A 21,895-nucleotide genomic window follows, 5' to 3' on the forward strand; every position below is an offset into this window, starting at 1 on the left:
TTTGTGATTTCTGTCATGTCACATAACCATAAGCTATGTATTAGATCAATTTAGATTTGCCAAAAATGTGCTTTGTTTATAAATACAGTTTTTCTGACAAAACCACACACAAAGTTAAAATGACGTATTAAAAAGTCAAGACGAGTGACGAGCATCTTTTGCAGCATTTTAGAGTTTGTTCCCAAATCCAATTATTACGAGTATGAATAAATTCAGTTTGTGTTGTATCATTTAAATTACAGTCTTCTCTGATTTAAAAATGGACATTGATGTTTTGCTTTGTGAATATTGGATTATTCAGTCGGAGAGTTATTAAATGCTGAAATCGACCTCCTATTGTGAAATTAAAATAAAACATTAAGACTTTTCCTCCTTTTTCACTAAATATTATTACGGCAATTACCAATTACTCAGAATGAATGAAGTTGAATTATTTATCTCTTGGAAAATAACGCAAAAAAAAAACACTCCAAAGTAATGAAATCAAATCAATCTTGCTTTTAAAAACCGCACTCATCACTGCAAACGACATCGGCCCCTCAGATCAAACGTGATCAACTCACTTTCACTGCATCATTCTGTGTCATGAACGGCTCCATTTCCCGACGCTGCGTGTTCAGAGACAGTGAGAGCGGATTATAACACAGAAAGCCACTGAACGCTAATGCTAATTGTTATGGTTTTACAGACATAAATATTCATCCTTCTCCTGCATCTCATGACATTACGTACCAGAGATTTAGTGCTTTGAAGATGAAGGATTTACTGTAGCGCTTAAGCACAAGGAAATACACAACATCTGAAAAGGATGTGTTCACCTTCTGAAATGATATCGCAGTAATTACATATTTATGGTTGAATAATGGCACCGCTTTATGAAGCTGTTGTGAGGACATGTTTTCACTTGCTCACAGAGGAGACTTTGAACTTATTTAACACATTAAGGCTAAAATGGTTTATATTCTCTGCATAAAAAGGATTCTGAGCAAAAGGAGTTTTACCGTTTCCCCCCATTTCATGTTGTTCTGTGAATGAAATGACATAATGGACTTTATTTGATCATAGAGGCAGCTGTGGAAAAGTCATTGTGAAGGATGAATATGATGAGAAGGATAGAAAGAAGAGAACATCAAATATAGACTTTTAAAATGTAGTGGGAAAAACAAAATTCCACTGAAAGAATTGTACAGGTTGTCATTGAACAGAAGCGAAAGAATGGATTTCATTTTTATTCTTTACAAAAAAGCACAACAAATGCAGCAAAACTCAAACTGTAATGAACAAAACTCAACAATTTTGTACTTTTAGTTCAAGTTCAAGAATGTACTGAATAGAAAGTACAGATACTTCATTTTAAAAGTAGCAAAAGAAAGCGGTGGTTGCTTTGTACCATCACTGCTTTTACAATACAATAGGATGTTTTTCTTTCTTTTCTTTCATTTCTTTGTGCACTTTCCAACCTTGAGAAACGGCTCGTTCATCCTGCGGGTTTTAAAAGGTTCCGCTTTGATGTGAAAACAACATATACACTTGAAGGAGAACTTAAGTGATTCTATTGTCTGTATACAGAAGGATATTGCTGTTTCTTTTTCAAAATGATCCTTATCTCTTCTAAAAGCTGATTTTATCGTAACTGTATTTTGCAGGTGGTACAGAGAAGTTTGTGAGAAAAAGCAATACTCAATCCTTATAAATACTATGTCTTTGTTTGACGTTCCAATCAATATTCTTCTTGTCTTTTGATTGTCTTTGATTGCAGAACAAATAGAGGAAAATCCATCGACAATAACGTTGTCTCAGCACTTTGCTCCAAGTAATCAGTCTCTACTGTTGACGAGCACAAAGTGTGTGTCCATGTCGTTCACTCTGAAGTTACTAAGTACTACCAAGAAACTTTGTCCAGTTTGTTTGTTTCAGGTTCATTACGTTTTTGCCAACCGCGTCCAGCTCTAATTCTACAACCGAACAACTCAATTTCCTGCTCCCTTTCTGCTGCTGTGCACTCGCTCTGCCTCAGCCTCACAACCCTCAGTGACTCACACGCACTATTCACCTGCGTCCATTTGACCGAGCAGCGAGCGCGGCTGTGTGCTGTCACAACTCTGCTCTAAAGCCGGCCGTACAGCCACAAACGAACAGGGAAAGGTGTCAAAGGAGTAAAATATGTACTGGAGCAAAGGAAACGCTGTGAGCGTGCAGTCATCTATCCATCTTTGTCTATATTTGACTCTTACAGGTGCCATAACATGCTTTTTTCACGTTTCGTAGTCTATCCTAAGTGTAAAATTGATAATAATAAGGGTTGTGCAACACCCATAACATAATAGTTAAGAAATATCACCCAGACCTTGGACCCCCTCACCAACCCGGAAATGCAAACGGCTTGGTTTGATATTCGCCCCCACCCTTGTGAAGAGCGATCTGGGGGGATGATGACGCGTGCTTGTGGTTATGACGCGGTCCTGTGAACACCCCCCGTCAGTTTGGAGATTCGAGGAAAGGAGATAGTCTGTAATATAGCTAAAAACTGCGGGAATCAATCAAAAAAACACTCTGGGTTAGCACAAATAGCAATGTAAGAAGGTTAAAAGCTCTGAAAAGTCGATTTTGCATGTTATGGGACCTTTAATTCAAAGAAAGAACACAAAAATATCCACTTTACACTGCCATGTTTCACTCCTTCCACTGATTGGTGCTGTTTTGCTGTGAAGTGAGTCTAATATGTTGTTCACAAATATGCACGCTGCCTGTGCGGGGGGTTTGATTCCGACAAGGCTGGCAATTAAACCTGGATGTGACGTGCTGTGAGAACAAGAACGTTTTCGGGTGAATTCTGTGAACTGTCAACAAACTCGAAAGCCGGCACAGCATATTTGGCTCATTGTAATATTCGATAACAGTTCTAGCCAGAAGTCATACGGTTTCAAGTGATTTAAAGAGTCGTTTAATTGAAGTATTTCAGCAGTAGCCGGTATAGTATGTTTTGAAAAGACAAGATCAGGTTTTTGTATCACTTGAGTAACTTTAAGAATATTCAGAAAGTTGTCTCTGTAACTGGGCTAAAGGCAACAGAGCTGGAAGCTTTTTTCTTACCCACCAACATGATTCACTCAAGCACTAAACCTGATGGTAAACATGCATGACTCAACCACAGCATCTCTAAGCTCTCCTATCACTTCTGCTCTAGATACTGGCAGTGCCTCAAATACCCCAGGAGCCTCTTTGCATCGCTCCAATCTTCTCTTTTTACACACAGGAAACAAACAAAGGACGGTTCAAATTACTTGACAGTGTTTATCTTGGTATCTAATGCTAATGCGTGAAATATTTGCTTTGAGAAATTGAGAAAAGAGGAAATATCTTGAAGCCAACAAAAGTAAATGAGGTGCAGTGGTAGAGCTTGTTATTTGTTTGATTTTGAACTTCAGTTACTGCGTTTTGCCACAGAGCTGGGTTTAATGTAAGAAACTTAGAGACTTAGAGTACCTGAAGAGTAAAAGCTCAGCCCTTCCACACGATCCCGTCACGTGCTGTAGTTTGGGGTTATTTTCCCAGTGCTGATGCAACTTTTGCACAGTTTTGCCTCCAGCCAGCGTCTGTCGCCACAGACTTTGTAAATAAACTGTTGAAAACGTACCGGCCTCTGCCTCTGCTTGAGGTCCAGGCCCGGTCCACAATGCAAAAAGAGCCAGAGCTCTGCTTCTTTAAAAAACTCTGAATGAAATTCAGAGTTTTTCATTCATTCATTCATTTTCTACCGCTTGTTCCCTTTCGGGGTCGTGGACTGGAGCCTATCCCAGTGACTTTGGGCCTTAGGTGGGGCATCGAAATGAAATATTTTATCATATATTTTACAGAATATATTCAGGGCTGTATCGGCACCACAACCTAAATATTGTTCTGTATTTCAAACATTATTATTTTTTTGTAAAAATTGAGTTGAGTCACTGATGTTACAACCACAAAACACACTGGAAAAACTGCAATGAAATAGATTGGCATAATATTATTGTGCAAAATAGACTTATTTTTAGTATGTGAAGTCTTATATATACAGTATATAAATATTTGATTAACACCAATCACAAATGTGTAACACCAATGACTTTCCACACAGCTTCTATTCATGAGGGGCTGTAACACCCATGACATGTCTGACATGACATGACTTTACACTGCTGTAAAAGACACCAATGATGTTCAAAAAGGACCCATGGTAAGTTTTGTGCCTCTTACTAATCAAACAAAAATATGTTTTTGTTTATATGTTTATGTTCCAGAAAGAGGCTTCATTTAGTCATTTCTGACCTGAGAAATACTTGCTCACATATTTTTTAATATACACAATACTGATGTATTGACCTTTATTTAACCAGGAAAGTCCCACTGAGATATAGTTTCTCTTTTTCAGGGAGTCCTGGCTCTGGAGGGGATGATTCTATGGCAGATTATTGTGCGATCCAGTCAAACACTTCATTATATGTCCACCCATCCATTTTCTACCGCTTGTTCCCTTTATATTTTTCATAAAATGACAAGTGCTGTACGTGGGGCTTTAAGGTCGTTTTCACACTGCCACTGGGTTAGGTCGACGTAAAGGAGCTTCCACTCCATGAGTGGTGCAAACACCATCTGGAGCGCATTGAAATGGCCGCTTTGAGGCTGCTCAATGCTGTTGGTCGGCTTCTTCTGTGAAAACTAGTCAGAGCCATCATACAGTGATGTTTAGAGCTGTGCAGGAATGGACTCATTTACCATAGAATATAAAGGAACAAAAGAATAACTCAAATAGCAACTTATAATGCATTATTATAAACAAATGTGAATCAATAAGAATATGGCATTTGTGAACTTGCATTGGTTTGTTCTTTTTACCTTTTGTTTTTAAAGCTCTAAATGGCCTGGCACCTCCTTATCTGGCCGAGCTTCTGTGATAAAATGTGAATATATGAGTATATTTCTGTGATGTATTTTATCTGCATAATAGTGATATTTTATCTGCATCATTAGTCTAAGAGAAGAACGGGTGTGTGACAAACTGCATTTGTTTGTGAAGGTATCATAAAGATGGGCCAAAGAATGTTGCCCGAGGGGGGGGGAGTTGCACCCCCCCTTGCAGGCTTGATCTCTACGGAAAAATACCAAGTGCCTTGATGTGAGGCTGACCAATGAGAAATGTGACCCGCCTATTCCAGAATATCTAATAAAACCAACCAGCATGGGAAAAAACAGGGTGAGACGCGGGGGTGAGACGCAGGAGGGTCAGCCAGGCTCCTTACAACGGCTTGGCTGACACAGTCCCCGCGTTTTCTCCCATGCATGCCACACAAATGTCTGATGTTTCTGTGTCGTTTCATATTCTAAGTTGAATTGTGTTCTCTATGTGTTACGGAATAGCATTGGTGTATGTCTAATTCCATGACATTTTCTGGTCCTTCGAGCCGGATGACCAGCTGCCCTTCGCGGAGATTGACGGGTGAATCGGTGAAGTCTGTGCACAGCTAAAAGAAGTCCACTTTTCCCGTGGCCGCCCATCGCACCTCATTCTCCGCGAGGAGAGCGCGTCGTTTCGAAGCAGCAGGAGAACACAGGCGACAAAGAAGGTCAGACAAAAACTTTGTGTGTGAAAAAGAGTTAGCCATAAAACGTTTTATGCATTAGTTTGATATTTACTGGAAAAAATATTGTAGGCTTATGGACGAGATAAGTTTCTCACATAAAGCAAGGCAGTTAGGTATTACTGAGGAAATACCCAGTTTCATATTACTGAGGAAATACGCAGTTTAGGTATTACTGAGGAAATACCCAGTTTAGGTATTACTGAGGAAATACCCAGTTTAATATTACTGAGGAAATATGTGTGAATGTAAGCACTGTGCACGAGCGAAGTAAGTAAGAGAGAAGTGTGAATGAGGATTAATAAGTGATTAACTAACAAGTGTGAATCACAATTAATCATACAAGGGTCACAAGGCGTTATTCTGAGAGATCTAAAATTTGCAGTCACGGGTGAATCTTTAAACACCTAGCATTATCTCCGGTGGAAAATCAATAAGAAATTCTACTAGAAGCTTGAGATATGACGTGACTGTAAAGCAAGTAGCATTTCTCTCAGACGACCGAGACCACATAATGCCAGAATTATCACCCCAAACTGTAAAAAGACAAAGGAAAAGTCATAAGAGGATTTTGGAGGGAGACTTCCAGCGTGCTCAGATGACGTGGCAGAGAGGGGGAGATAAGGGGGGTCAACAAGGCAGGAGAAGGGAAAGCAGTTCAGAGGACGCTCTGAACTGATGAAATAAGTAAAACTAAACCCAGCTGGTTTTAAATTTTAGTATTTCAACAAATTTAGGGTTTTGTTTGATTGACAACAATCAATTATAAAGATTGTATTAAACTTGATAAGAGATGAAGATTAATTCAGATTTTCATAGATGGCCAATTTTTTGGGGAATGTGATCACAGACAGGACACTTCCTGTCTCCGACATAGAAGACAAAAGTTGTGTTTTTACGGTATCGTGTTTTTTGAGTGCACCAAACAAAGCCACGTTTTGTTTTGTTTTATTTTTGGACTTGACGAAAATTATCTTTTTGGACTTATTATGTAACCATAATGCATGACTAGATGAAAGTACAGGACGAAAAGACAGAAGTGTTTTTAAATTTAGGATCAAATGCAGGCACAGGCCTGGAAGTGATAATATGGGTAAATGGGTGACTACTGATGTTTTTGGACATAGGAGTAGAATGAGTAGTAAGTAAAGTGATAGTAAAAGTTATATCAGTAACTTATTTATTTGTATTATCATGAGGAAACCTCGTATTGCATGTAGACGTAAGTGAGGGAATAAGTTAAGTAGTGATGTGCAAATGCCCTCCCAGGAAAGACATGAATGTGTTTATTAACTAAAGGCAAAGGACACCAAGTCATAAAGATAGTCAGAGATAAGGGGCTATTGACTGGCAAATACTCTGGAGGAGTGTAGAGCAGCGTAATGCAGGAGTAGAATACATTTTATGAGACCCGCAGATTACCTGAAGATAGTGAAAACTAAACAGGGGGATGGGTAATCAATGCATGAGTTTAGAAGCAGAATGACAGGGATATTTTAAAGATAACTAACTGGAATCCCAGGGGATGCAGCGTCTGATACTTATATCAGCAGCAAAGAGAAAGTAAAAGCAGGTTACAAGTGAGGGTAAGAGTAAGTGAAAAGAGAGAAAGAAAAAGCAGGTTTAGAAATTTGGAAATGGGTGTTTCCTCCGTTGCGAGAGGAAGACAGAGAGAGAGACAAGGGGAAAAAAGGGTTGATACAAAATGATGTGCCTTATAACCAAGGGGAAGGTTTAGGATCGTTTTGATTTGTTAATACACATATAGACTTGCTAGAACAAACTAATACACAATGTTGTAAAGCACCACATGAGCAGGTGTGAGAGATTGAGTTTGAAACTCACCTGAAGCACATATAGAAGATTAGCACATATTACATTAGATGGGTGACATTATTCAGGCCACACAAACAGAGGAGATGTGAAACATTTTAAGTTGTGAACTGACCCTTATGGCCAGCTCAACGGGGGAATTATTGAGACAATTATTATTGTTTGATGTATTTGAAACACACACACACACACATACATACACACACACACACACACATACATACGCGCGCACACGTGGAGACCAAACATTTAGAGTTTGAGACATTTAGAGTTTGAGACATTTAGAGTTTGAAACATTTAGAGTTTGAAACATTTAGAGTTTGAAACAAATGGTGGTAAAACAGATAGGTTTGGCAGTGTCGGATTACAGACACACAGGGGGGCCCAGCGCCGTGGAAGGGGGGCTCAGCCAGGGATGTGACCACTGAACTGTGAAAGGTCAAGAGGTGCCATTGCGGAGTGGAAGACAGACGCAATTCCATCTCTTCCTTGATTACATACTGGATTAGTGAACGTTGTAAGCTATCTGGATTATTTAATTTTGTTTAAATGTAGAAGTTTGAGAAATGGGCAAAGCCATATCTCAAAAAGGAGGGATATTGTACGTGTAAACAAATATTCCGAATTAATAATTACTAAAAAAAAATTGTAAACAAGAAAACTGTTTGAAATACACTGAACTGTCAAAAAGACTTTGTTTATCACCACAGCAGAACGTGTTGGAGATGTGGTGTTTACAGAAACGAGCCAGGTGGACGAGCAAGGTGGACGGAGCCACACCGTGTCGTCCTCACCATTGGAGGGACGAGAACATGGGTGCTCTCATGGGAAAGTGAGAGAAAAGTCTGGACAACACAGCGGCAGATCCATAACATCGCAGACGCAGGACTTCGTTTGTATGAGTTTTGTCCAGAGTCTACGGTAGAGTACGATACTCTGCTACGATGGACGAGAGACAGAGGCTACGGTGCGCAGAGTACCATACTCTGTGGAAAAAGAATTAACAGTTATCATCATCACAGCGATGACGGTAATATGGGTGCTGAACACCTGTATTATGCACGGGACAATCGGGACAATCGGGACAATCGGGACAATCGATCAACATACACAACTGTGTATACCGGTAAAGGGAATATAGAGGGAAGAAAATAAGTGATCAACTTGAAAGGTTATGAAATGCATAATGTATAATGTACAATGTATAATTGACATGACAGTAGCTAAAGAAACACAATGGCATATTACACCACAGCCACAGTTGTTTGCACTAACTAAGAGAGTTCTTTTTTATCTGCTACAACATAACTACATGTAATGTTAATGAGATTATGAATTGAGATGGGAAATGTACCATTTCATATGTGTCATAGGCGTGACCGAAGCGAGCAGCGGAAGAAGGTCTCTTAAGAAACCAATAGAGGACGTATGGTGATATGGGGGACACTTGTGGGACGTTGTGCCTATGTATGTCCCTTTTGTGGCCAGCCATGGTCATAACAAAGATCAGCATCACCCAGAACCATACCGCAGGGTCAAGGTCGAGAGGTTAGTGGACAATCTGGTCCCAGTAGCACCTGATACTACGTATTTGATTCTATTGGGGTGTCCAGAGAGGTCCCTGACGAGAACTGACTGACCAGAGAGCAGTGGGTTTAAGGGCTTTCCGCTTGTACTTTTATATTTCCCATCACACCGCACAAATTATAGACAAGATAAATTGTCTGTTTGTCAAATTACAGAGATTAACCAATCTGACTCAAAATTTAGGACAGTAATGCAGTAGACATGTTGTGGGCCGAGAGAAAAGGAGTGTGTTCAATGTTGAAAAATGTGCATAACTTTTTGTGTGTAAAAGTGTCATTTTAACAACAATATGAAAGACATGTTGAAAACTGAAATGAGTAATGTGTTTGGCATATGAGACAGTAGACTAATGCTTTGATAAACAGGAGGGAAATGTGATAAAATGTGAATATATGAGTATATTTCTGTGATGTATTTTATCTGCATAATAGTGATATTTTATCTGCATCATTAGTCTAAGAGAAGAACAGGTGTGTGACAAACTGCATTTGTTTGTGAAGGTATCATAAAGATGGGCCAAAGAATGTTGCCCGAGGGGGGGGAGTTGCACCCCCCCTTGCAGGCTTTATCTCTACGGAAAAATACCAAGTGCCTTGATGTGAGGCTGACCAATGAGAAATGTGACCCGCCTATTCCAGAATATCTAATAAAACCAACCAGCATGGGAAAAAACAGGGTGAGACGCGGGGGTGAGACGCAGGAGGGTCAGCCAGGCTCCTTACAACGGCTTGGCTGACACAGTCCCCGCGTTTTCTCCCATGCATGCCACACAAATGTCTGATATTTCTGTGTCGTTTCATATTCTAAGTTGAATTGTGTTCTCTATGTGTTACGGAATAGCATTGGTGTATGTCTAATTCCATGACAGCTTCTGTCTGCCAGAAACACAAGCAGGACTCTAAGGTCAAGGCACCAGCTTTTACTGGACGTCCCCAGAGCCAGACTTAAACACTGGGGTGATCGAGCCTTCTCTGTTGCTGGTCCCAGACTCTGGAACAAACTGCCCCCGACATGCACCACCACAGATTTTAACCTGTTTAAATCTAGGCTAAAAACTTATTTATTCAGACTGGCTTTTAACACTCTGTAATGTAATGACGCTTTATTTTGTACAGTTTGTTTTTGTATTTAGTGTTATGTTTTGTATTGCCTTGATTTTATTGTGAAGCACTTTGGTCACAAGTTGTAAGTTATTACTACCGTACTTTTTCCCACGCTTTGAATCCCTGCAAATTACACTGGCTCACGGCCGCCAGGGGACGCTCTAGCAGGAAGCGCAAACGTTTGACACGCTGTAGAAAAGACGTCTGTGGACCGTAGAAGCACTTTTCAAGAGACCCGTCGTGTTCTCTGGCTTTTATCTGAGTATTGTAATACTAAAACAAACATGACTTTTCTTCATTAAATGGCTATTAATGCTTACGATTGTCACAATATTATGCTTTTATCTCCCAAATAAGCCTAGCGCTATGAAAAATCAAGAAGGTTAATGATTCGTTTGCTAGCCTCATGATTCTTACCTTGTCTTTGTCTTACCTTCGTCACAAAGGCGCCCCGGTCCAGCTGGCAGCCCGGTGCAACGCTCCGCTCTTTTTTCACACTTTTTTCACACTTATTGTGCTTTATCTTTTGTAAATTGTAAAAAAAATTCTACTTTAGTTGTACGATCGGGACACGCGCTGGAATCGCTTTAATTCAACTTGTTTCGACTTTGTTCGGCTGGATTATTGAGTGTTTTTCGTCGTGTCTTCGTGATGTGCGCAAACTCCAAGCTAGCCCCCCCGGCCACCGCCGCCGTGCGCGTTTATACAAAGGAACATGTGGTTGTGGCGAGACCGTCACCCCAGTTCAGGAACTATACTTCCTGTTCCAAATGTGGCAGTATGGCCTGCGGGCAGACCATGCCACTTCCTATTGGCTAATCATTAGGGCCGTTGGCCAATAAAACGTTGATCAGTTTTGTCATTCATCCTCTGACCGATGCACTTCCTGGGTCTGGGTGTTGCTCCACGTACCTCCGCTCTCCAGTGCCGTGGCCTGTCACCTGGCGCCGCTTTGTTAACGCTCCGATGTGATCTCTGCTGACTCAGGATTGTTGTGGTCTCGCTGTCATAGCCCCACAACGCCTGGTCCCGGGCAGCTAACGTGATGTAACCTAAACTCTCTGGAGCGGCGGTGTGCGCTGGAGCCGTTGCCTTGCCCTGCCCTCTGTTGATATGATCTGTGCCCTGTGTTGTCCAGATCCACTGGACTCTTAAAAGACTATACATCCACGCATAAAGAACTGATACAAACTGTGTTGTTACCTAAGCCTGTGTTAAAGTATTTATTAATTTAATAGCCTGTTAACTAAATTACATGTGAAACTGGAATCTGCCTCTGTATAATCAAGAACGAATCTGTGTGTCCTTTTAGTTAGTTTCCGGGTGTAAGCCCGGTGGCGTTGATGGTTTTATTTTCTTTATTTTTATTTAATGTAAATTAGTTTAAAACATTTATAGTACCACCCGAATGCCACACAAAGGAGGAACTCATGAAACTGAGGGGGAAACCATCGTCTTACCCGGAGATCGTCACGTTATCCCGGCGGACATCCTCATGTTCCCCTCCATCCCTTGTTGGGAAATGGGAGGTTTTGTCTATAGGAGTTTTTGTTTGTAAGAGTTCTTCTATTGAGAGTGTTTTTTAAACTTTCTATAATCTGTTATCTGTCTTTTTCCTCTGTATCTACCTGCGTTGTATCAATGAAATTTCCCCATGTGTGGACAATAAAGGATTATCTTATCTTATCTTATCTTAAGTTAAAAATGACACTTTTTGCTCTATTGCTGGTGATACAAGGTTAATGGTTTAATGGCTTAAAATAATGAAGGCCCGAGTCAGACACTCAAGCTGCCGCAGCCGTCTTGAGTCGTCCTCATGTGAATGATGTGAGTTAATCTTACCAGTTAATCAGAACTCCATAACAAAGCCTATTTCTTTACAATCAAGTGTTTTAAAGCTGCATGGCAGAAAGCCCTGCATATAGCAAGTCCCATCACAGTGCAGGGGCTGTGAAGGCCATTGGACCTGAAAGGAGCACTCTGCACTTATACTGCACATATTAAAGGCCTATTTTTGACCTGCTTTTGGTTAAGTATAATGGAATATTATGTCAGAATCTCAGCAAGGGGAAATGTATTTCATTTTGAGCAATATTTGTAGTTTAACGGGCTGAATGACTGAGGAGTCAACGTTACCCAGAGAAGAGGGGATGTGGTCAGGTCAGGGCTCAGTGTGATTGACACCATTTATTGAATTTGTATTCACTGACGGTAAAACGTCTTTCCTATGAAAGTATTTGTTTGTGTAACTGTCTTTGAAACAGCAGGCTTGTAAATACACACTCTGTTTTCATTTTGCTTTCGTAAACTGTCAATATGCAATTTACCTGAGCCATGCTCTTAATCCTTGTAGAGGATTGTGCTACGTTTAATACTGTGGCACAACAAAGCTCAGATATTGACACCAGGATTATGCTGTTGTCATAGTGTGACTTTTATTTATTTATAACTTCTTTCTGTCATCAAAAGTAGAAAAAGAAGGTTATATTTGTAGGAAAAGAAGTCATAATTACTTCAGTGCTTTCCACTTTCTTTGTGATCATGTCTCACTTGTTTCTCTGATAAACCACGCTATGATCTTTTTCCAGGTCAAACACAGATGATCCATAGTCTTCTCTAATAACTTTATCTCTGGTGTTTTATCTGGATAGTTTTGGAACGCCCCATTAGCCGCCATACACTGGTCTAATTACTCATGTGAGCCCCAAAGAGCCTGCAATGACGCTGCAAGTTCACGCGCCTTCTCCGAAACACTTTGGCAGACCGCAATGGTAAAATACAATTATTTCAATGACTATCAACCCACACTCACTTCTCGCTAATTACCCATGAAGCCATTTCCATAAATAATAGGTCCTGTTTATTACGGAAGCTCCATCTGTCACACAGGAGTAATCAAACGGGCACACTGACTTTGACTAATGGCTCCTACGGGCCTCGACTGGCACCAGAACTAGAACAGTGCAGCAGCTCATCACAGACCTGTCCATCTAAACTATTCCCCAAGTAACTCCAGGCGATCAGCACTCTCTGTCTGGATATTATGTTCTTAATGGGCTCAGAGATCATATTTACTGAAGTCAATTTAACAATTATGTGCTCGGTTTGAGAGTGGTCTATAATGCCCCCTGCTACGTTCTGCTCCAGCTCACACTGGGCCCCACTAATATGTGTTTGATTTCACTCCACTAACCCTGAAAATGAATTATGATCAAAAAAATAATGATAATTGACGACTTACCACAAAATCGTACTACTTTAGTATCTAATTAACGCTTTTTAAAGGGCATGATTTGTGTAAAACTATTCTTTGTTCAGCTTTTACCATGTTTTTTAACGCCCAGCGCATCGTACAGTTCAACACTTCTCATGCCAACTTTGAGGTATTATTTTAAATGGAATAAAGGGGCTGATGCTTTAAGGAGTAAGTACAGGACCTTTCCCTCTCATTAACAGCAGTAAAATATTCAGAACAGGTCTACAACTAATCAGGCACCAAAAAGGGAGAAGAGGTCAACTTTAAACTTTCACAGATAAATTGTAAAAGCAGACAAATATACTGCTTGCACTGCATTAAGAAATTGTTTAATGTGGCATAGATCTAATGTGGTCAAAAGTTGAATTGTTAATGGTGCTAATGGTAGAATCCCGAAGCCCCAAATTCTGCGTGATTTGCTGCATGCTTTTAAATATTCAGTGCAGTTAAAAGAGACATGTTTGGTTGTCAGCACTCGACCAGTGTTTGTCACTGATGGTGAACTCACACGCTTCTAAGTGGTACAACTAATGGAGCTGAGGGCACATGACAGAGGGAGTTACATGATCTGAAGCAACTGACACAGAATTCATTATGACTGTATAAACAAGTCACATTTAAAGTGTCTTTGCTGATGCTTGCGCTTCGTCGTGCCTTCAAGAGACAACAAGCAGATAACACTCATAAATACACACCGGCAGATGAACAGTTTTAAGGTCCTATTTGTCTTTTTTTTGGCTTTTCAAACTACTTTGGACCACCAGAACATGTCCTGTAGCATAACTGAAGTAACAGTGGTGTCGAAACTTTAATTTTTTTGATGAAAACACCAGCAGAGGGCGATAGGACTGCGTCTGCTGGCTCGTTGAAAAGGCGAGATGTTGTGCACGTCAACGATGCAGTGATGTGGTTGCCTGACCAGCCATTCCCAACACGTTTTGGCAAACTACTTATCAAAACTGTGTGTGGGTCTGTGGCTCGACCGCTGCGGTTCCATTTCTAGGGCGGAGTTTAGAGCAGAGACAGAACCAATCACATAAACCCAGAAGTGACGCAAAAAACGCGACGTGCTTAACCGGATATTACGTAGGCCATGTCAACAAGGCGTGTTCCGCGTTATCCGTTTCGAACGCAGAAAATGTCTCCTGAATCGCGATGACGCCCTTCGTATAACCGGATCTAACGCACGTTCATCACGGCAAATAGAGCGGACTTTCCTGATTGTTCAAACCGAAGCGAGAGCAGAAGTAAACACTTATTACACTTGAATGTTTTGGAACGGTGGTGGAAAGCGCTACTTCCGTATCCCAATGTGACGCGTTAAAACCTCCGCCTGGGATTGGTCGGTAAATGGATTACCGACGATTTCATTGGCTCTGACTCCGATTTCAGACCCTTACGCATTCGGACAGAATGTGGGCGGGGCTGGCGGGTCAGGCAAGTGATTTGGGGCGTTGCACATGTGTGGTTGCTTTACTTTGGACCAGAAAAATACAGTAAAAATGGGGATATACCATGTTGAAAAGCTCAAATAGTCAGTTTAGCATGACATGGGCCTTTAGCATTCAAGCTGTCTTAATAACTGGTCCTAAAGACAAAATACAAACAGAACTTAAGCCAAGTTGTTTGTTGTGTTCTCTCTTTGACTTTTGTAGACTGACAGCCTCTCCCTCTTGGCACATCATTAATCCCGTTTGATGCGGTGGAGATTGTAGGCTTATGGGAGCAGCGGCTCGGACGTGGAATTGAAGGCAACAACACTCCATCACAAGCAGGAAGCAGCTCAAACTCCAAACACAGGTAAGAAAAAAACAGGATGACGGATTTAGCTTTCGAGTTATTACGCTCTCCCCGGCAGATTTTAACCTTTCGAGAGATCAATCATTCACATGTACGTGTGTGTTTGGATTTTTCGCCCAGTCGTCGAAAGTAGTCAATGTAAAGCATATTGTGTGACAAAGCGTTGCAATCAGGTGCTATTTTTGTATCCTAAATAACAGTAATCACAGGTCAGTGCGGTATTAGGCCTGTGTTCACCTGAAAGGAAGCAATCAAACACCATCAGAACGAGCAGCTAATGAGCAGTCAGGTATGTGTGGTCAGGCTGCCATTCCCTCCGGCTGTCGTTTGTGCAAAAACATTGAGCTCAGCAGAAGTTAGTCCACAACAAACTTTTCATCAATACACCAGATTACAGAGGTCCACCAGGATGGGATGGATTTAGCCAATGTCTTTTGACCGGCTGCTCATTCTGTCCTCAAGGTCTTATTGTGATCTCTGACTAGATTTGTTTGTTTCCTCTATCCACACTTCCTGTCTACACACTATTTGTCTGACCTCCTTATCCAATATGTCCCCTTCAGAAACCCTCCGCTCAGGAGAGGGAGCCCTGCTGCTCATCCCCAGAACTCAGTGGGTCACAAAGGAGACCAGGCTCCCTCTGTCTAAGTCCTTTATCAGAGGAATCTCATACATTCGTCTTGTCTTAAGCACGTAAAAACATTCTCAATCTGCGAGTCTGGGAACTCCGGTTTTATATTCTACTCTGTGTGGGTGTAATCCCTCATTCGTCCAGGAGTGTTCCATTGTAGAAAAAGATTCAGTTATAATCATCTGGACTCTGTCTTTTGATTTTCCATCAGATTGAGAATGACTCTTGGATGAGAGTCAAAACGAGTCCAGATGACTACAACTGAATATTTTTCTACAATCCTGCTCCGTGTGAGCCGGGCGGGACCTCCTGATGATAAAGGGACCTCTCTGAGACCTCTCTTCTGTTTTCCAGCAGCCCTGTAATGGGCTGTCTACATCCTATTGTGGCCTGAATTTGGCTCCCTCCTCACTGAGTGAGCATCAGAATGGGCGTCGCCCGCTCCATTACAGGGCTGTTAGAAAACAAAGAAGAGAAGTCAATTTGTGTGCAGCACTTTAAGAGCGTGAAATATTGTTGTAAATCAACATATTGATGTGAAATCTTACATATAGTTTCATTTGTTGGATTGAGCCTTGTATCCAGACTGTTCATTGTCAAGTCACAGACTCATTACAAAGGTTAAAGGACTGAACACTGAACTGCAGAAATGTGTTTTTGACGTTACATTTCACACTGCTGAAAGCCTAAGCTCATCTTTGAAACATGTCAGATGCCCTGCATAACGTGTGTGCTGGAACATCATCTGTGCATGTTTTATAACAGATCACTTTCTGTTCATCTTACACCTCTAATGATTACCCAATCTACCTCATGGGCAGCTATGCCTTTGCACATTTAGTATTGTTTTCAACAAACTGTATATATTGCTCGTTTTTTAGCCCTTTCTAGTTATTTATTATATTTGTTTATTTATATGTTGTGTTCCTAACTTGAACATATCCAAAGGCGAAGTCGTCTGACTTAAACCCACAATTACTCTGTTACTAAAAAAAAGAAGAAGAAAAAAAAGAACAGAATAAACAGAAACGTACAGTTCAGAAACCAACAAAAACATGAGATCTTCCCACTTATTGTTGTTGTAACCACATTCTAAATAAACTGCAGCGACACAAACAGTCCTGGATAAACTAACGTGTGTTTCACATCTGATATGAGGGGCAAGACCAGAAACAAGCTCAAATTTAAATAAGAAATGTAGGAGGGTGTGGCATCCAATGAAAAAAGAAAGTTAAGGCACTAAATATTCCAAATTAAAAATCTAATTTAGTCCAGTTTGAATGAAATGTGTCAATTTCCAAGTTTAGTCCACATGGGATTTTTTTTCCATTTTCCGTATGTCAATTATAGTGTCAGTCCAGTCTTTACCGTCCATGCAGTTTGTGACGGTCCAAAGAGTTTTATGCCAAATACATTGGAATTGTGAAATAGTGAAATTGAGTGTGACGTCAACAGTTTGAAATGCTTTGTTTACTTCTGTCCAGTTTGTTGTTTGCAATAGGACTCTCGTCAAAAACACGACAGATTCTTTATTAAAAAAGGGATATGCATTTCGGCCGGGTGGGGCCTTCTTCAGGGCATAAGTGAGTCAGACTGATGTCAGGTGTTTATCAGTCACATGACGAAGTCACATGACGAAGTCACATGACATCAAATCAAATCCAAATCCTCCAGTCAATGTAATATCAACCAACTTAAGGTTTTGGTCATTGAGGTGATCCTAAAATCATCAGAGGCTTTTGTCATCCAGAGCCAGAAATGACAAGAGGACTATAAAGGGTTGTTCTCTCTCTGTCGCTCTCTCTGTCTCTGTCTCTGTCTCTCTGTCTCTGTCTCTCTGTCTCTGTCTCTGTCTCTCTCTCTCTGTCTCTCTCTCTGTCTCTGTCTCTCTCTCTGTCTCTCTCTCTCTGTCGCTCTCTCTGTCTCTCTCTCTGTCTCTGTCGCTCTCTCTGTCTCTCTCTCTGTCTCTGTCTCTCTCTCTGTCGCTCTGTCTCTGTCTCTCTGTCTCTGTCTCTCTGTCCCTCTCTCTCTGTCTCTCTGTCTCTGTCTCTCTGTCTCTCTCTCTGTCTCTATCTTTCTGTCTCTCTCACTTTCTCTGTCTCTCTGTCCCTCTCTCTCTGTCTCTGTCTCTCTGTCTCTCTCTCTCTCTGTCTCTCTCTCTGTCTCTGTCTCTCTCTCTGTCTGTCGCTCTGTCTCTGTCTCTCTGTCTCTGTCTCTGTCTCTCTGTCCCTCTCTCTCTGTCTCTCTGTCTCTGTCTCTCTGTCTCTCTCTCTGTCTCTATCTTTCTGTCTCTTTGTCTCTCTCTCTCTGTCTCTGTCTCTGTCTCTCTCTCTCTCTCTCTCTCTCTCTGTCTTTCTGTCTATGTCTCTCTGTAATAAAATGTAAATATATGATTGTATTTGTGTGATGTATATTATCTGCATCATGATAATATGACGATATTTGTATATTATCTGCATCATTAGTCTAAGAGAAAAGCGGCATGTGTGAAGTTGTAAAGAGGAGGCAAAAGAATGGGGGGTTAGCTAAACATTCCCCAAGCTTTATCTCTAAGGAAAATACCAACGGTTGTAAAAGACAAGTGCCTTGATGTCGAGCTAACCAATGAGAAATGTGACCCGCCTATTATGCCTAAATCCACAGTGTGAAATAAAACCAAGAGAGAGAAAAAAGCTGTGAGAGCGAGGGCCAGCGTCTCTCCCTCTCAAGCCGCACAAAGAGTCTGACGGTATCTGTGTCGTTTTATATTCTACGTTGAGTCATGTTCTCTCTGTGTTAAGGAATAGCATTGATTTATGTGTAATTTCTTGACACTCTCTGTCTCTCTCTCTGTCTCTCTCTCTGTCTCTATCTCTCTGTTTCTCTCTATCGCTTTCGCTGTTTCTCTGTCCCTCCCGCTGTCTCTCTCTGTCTCTCTCTCTGTCTCTCTCTCTGTATTTCGGTCTCTTTCTCTCAGTTTCTCTTTGTCTCTGTCTGTCTCTCTCTCGCTGTCTCTCTGTTTCTCTTTGTCTGTGTCTCTCTGCCTCTGTCTCTCTGTTTCTTTCTGTCTCTGTCTCTCTGTCTCTCTTGCTGTATCTCTGTCTCTGTCTCTTCCTCTTCTCTTTTTCTCTTTCTTTGTCCCTCTTTATTTTTCTCTCTGTCTTTCTTTTTCTTCGTCATGTGACTGATTTAAACACCTGGCATCAGTTTGTCTCATTTATGCCGAAACGTGTAGGCCTCATATTTTCTTCTTCTGCTGATCTTCCAGTGCTTTCCTCTGGGATTGACACGCTGAAGCCCTCATCTTTCTTATCACAATCAGAAAAGATTTATTGCCATTTATTAACGCCAACATAGGAACTTAGGTGCAACATAAAACAATGAATAATAATATAATAATAATTGCAACATCTATTGAGTCAGAAAACGGACAAAACAATGTGCTCCGAAACACCAGGGCATCGTCAGCGGCGCCATCTTCATGTTACGGCTGTTGACAGCAATGAGCCAAGACTGTTTCCATGGTATACTCAGTGTCACCACCATTCATTAATTTGGAGTCATCAGTACAATTACTCATGACTTTGTTTTCTTTGCATCTTCAAAGTCCTCAGTTCTGTGACAAAGACTCAATGATAGAGGAGCAATAGTGTGGTAAACACAGCCGGTGACTGGAGCAGAGGAGCTGCCAGCCTCCATTACAACTGCTGTTCCCAGGCAGTCAAAGTGTCATTCAAAATCACACACAAATACATCTCAAGACGGCTCATAGGATTAAAACTGTATTCCCAAACTAACTAATAAACGTGGCTGTGTGACACAGTACAACATGCAAGGCAGTCCACACTAAGTGTAAACAACTGCAGCATGGTGGGGGTGTTATTATTATGCCCTGTGCATAATGCTAAAGATTCTGCAGTTTTGTCTGCATAGAACTATGTCAACCCACCACTAGAGGTCACTGAATTGCACAAACGGCCCTTCAGCTTGTGTAGACAAAGTCTACAAATGATTTGCGAAATGATTTTAAGACCAGTTGACTTTCAAAGTTCACCAAACATGCTTAAAATACATAACTTTAGCACCAGACATTTCCATGGGAGAATTATTCATCCAGTGTCAGTGCAAACATGCTGTTTTCCCCTTCCACCTGACCAGTCTCCTCACTCCTCCATCAAAGTTTCAAACATCAATTGACCCAACGCCGTGCACACAAGCATAAGACACACAGAACCTCAGGAGATAAAAGTGCAAAGCAAACACCTTCTCCAGGCTCTGAAATGAAACCAGGAGCATTGTGAGTGCAGCCTGTGGAGCTCATTGGCAGCTTTATCATCTGTAGCTTCAAAGGCACACAGCCCTTTGCAAGTGCGTCAGTGCGCCTCGGTTGGAGAGAGCCCTCCCCCAAAAGGCTTGTTTATTTCTATTTTTGATTAAGTCATTATGAATCCAACATTATGATGATGATAATTGTTGTTAAAACAATGTCCTATGTACAAAGGGCACAAACAGAAGCACACATGGACTCTGCCTCCCACTGAGCTCATCACAAACAGGCAGAAGCAGGGCTAATTGAATTGCTACCCGAGTCACACTTAAATCTCAAAAGTGCACTCTCTGATTATGCTAATGTGCTTTACCGTCACGATCACCGCAGGTGCAAAGTGTGTCACCTCAAACTTCAGGTCATTCAAGCCCCCATCCATCACGATTCTAGAGTACTATTGCAGTTTAGCCTTTACTGTCAACTTATATAGAAGACAGTCATGCAAACAATACAGTAGTGAGATGAGCTTACTCAAATAATTAAGAAATACAATGTGTTTTCTGCTTCCATATGTAAGCTATCAATCATTCTGCATTACACTTTAATAGACGTTTCTATAATTTAATGTAGAATCCATTTTCAGCTGGGTAAATAGGCGAGTCAATTATTTATGTGAAGTGGGATACATTTCAATCAGCAGATCCTTGTGAATAATGTGCACTTTGGCAGAAAAGGAATGCATTTAATTTGGGGATGTTTATAAATGCTGCAGCCTGTTAGCATTAGCATGTTGCATTTAGTTTGTATTGTCAGCTGTAATCAGGTCAATATGATTATTTTCTTTTTTTTTCTTTCTTCTTTCTTTTTTCTTACAGGTGCACTTTACAATATTTCCTGTTTTTTTTTTTTGCAATACTGTGGAACATTCCGGGGCGGCCCTTCCATCTAATCAGTCACACAGTGCACTTTAAATCTTCAAAGGTCTGAGGAGTCGGCAGAGATTGCAGAAAGCGCGCAGATATGGGAACAAATCAATCTAAAAGTGATGTGTCCATCCCGGAGACACTTGTCATGCTGCAATGTCAAATAAATATGGGGAGGAGTGTCTGGAATGCCTGTCAATGTGGTCAGATACATTTGGATTTGGACAAGGTGTTTTTTATTTTTTATTTACTTAATTTTATTGTATTTCTGTTTCTGTCATTTCTTTGTGATTTTGATGCATTTTTCCTGCTGTGTGAAGCACTTTGAATTGCCTCTTGTATGAAATGTGCTCTACAAATAAACGTGCCTTGCCTCTTTGTGGTGGAATGAGCAGTTTAAATGGAGTACAAAATGTCTTCTGTGCATGCGCTGCGTACCGGCTGGCCTCTCCTCTGTGAGTGTGTGGTTGTGGTGAAGAAATAGCCAGGACACCCCTCTACCCCTGCCGTGGATGAAGTGCGACGTGGAGAACGTGCTGAAGGCTCCCTCACACGAGTTCTGAAGATATGTTTACACCAGACTCTGCTATACTACTGTTACTATTCACTGTCTCAATAGGGAGGGAACACTTTAATTGCTAAGAACAATTTGTCGTGAAGAGCACTCTCCAGAGCGCACTCGAGCGCCTTTCAGCCTGTGCCTTGTTGTCAATGGGTGATTTAGTGAAATGTAGAAACTCTGGTGCCAATATAGAAGGGGAAAAAAGCCTGCGTAATCAGAGACACTCCTCCACAGCACTGCTCCTCATCCTATTACTCTCTGTTTCAGCCTGATGCCTGCTCACCGCTGATAATAAGAAAGCCAAACATTTTCCCTCCTCTCTTTACGAGTCCCTCC

The 21,895-nt window shown here is 41.1% G+C and overlaps 1 protein-coding gene across 1 annotated transcript in view; it reads right to left on the reverse strand.

Moving 5' to 3' along the window:
- The window catches only part of ago3a (argonaute RISC catalytic component 3a), a 479,754-nt gene extending 459,411 nt beyond the window's left edge, over positions 1–20,343 (reverse strand). Inside the window, exon 1 of the mRNA XM_072461616.1 lies at positions 20,334–20,343. The gene's annotated coding sequence lies outside the window, so the exon portion shown is untranslated. The remainder of the gene's footprint in view (positions 1–20,333) is intronic.
- Positions 20,344–21,895: the final 1,552 nt, after the last annotated feature.

Source organism: Eucyclogobius newberryi, unplaced genomic scaffold, assembly GCF_026437365.1.
Source record: "Eucyclogobius newberryi isolate DKJ021-1_F unplaced genomic scaffold, fEucNew1.0.hap1 SCAF_3, whole genome shotgun sequence".
Lineage (NCBI taxonomy): Eukaryota > Metazoa > Chordata > Actinopteri > Gobiiformes > Gobiidae > Eucyclogobius > Eucyclogobius newberryi.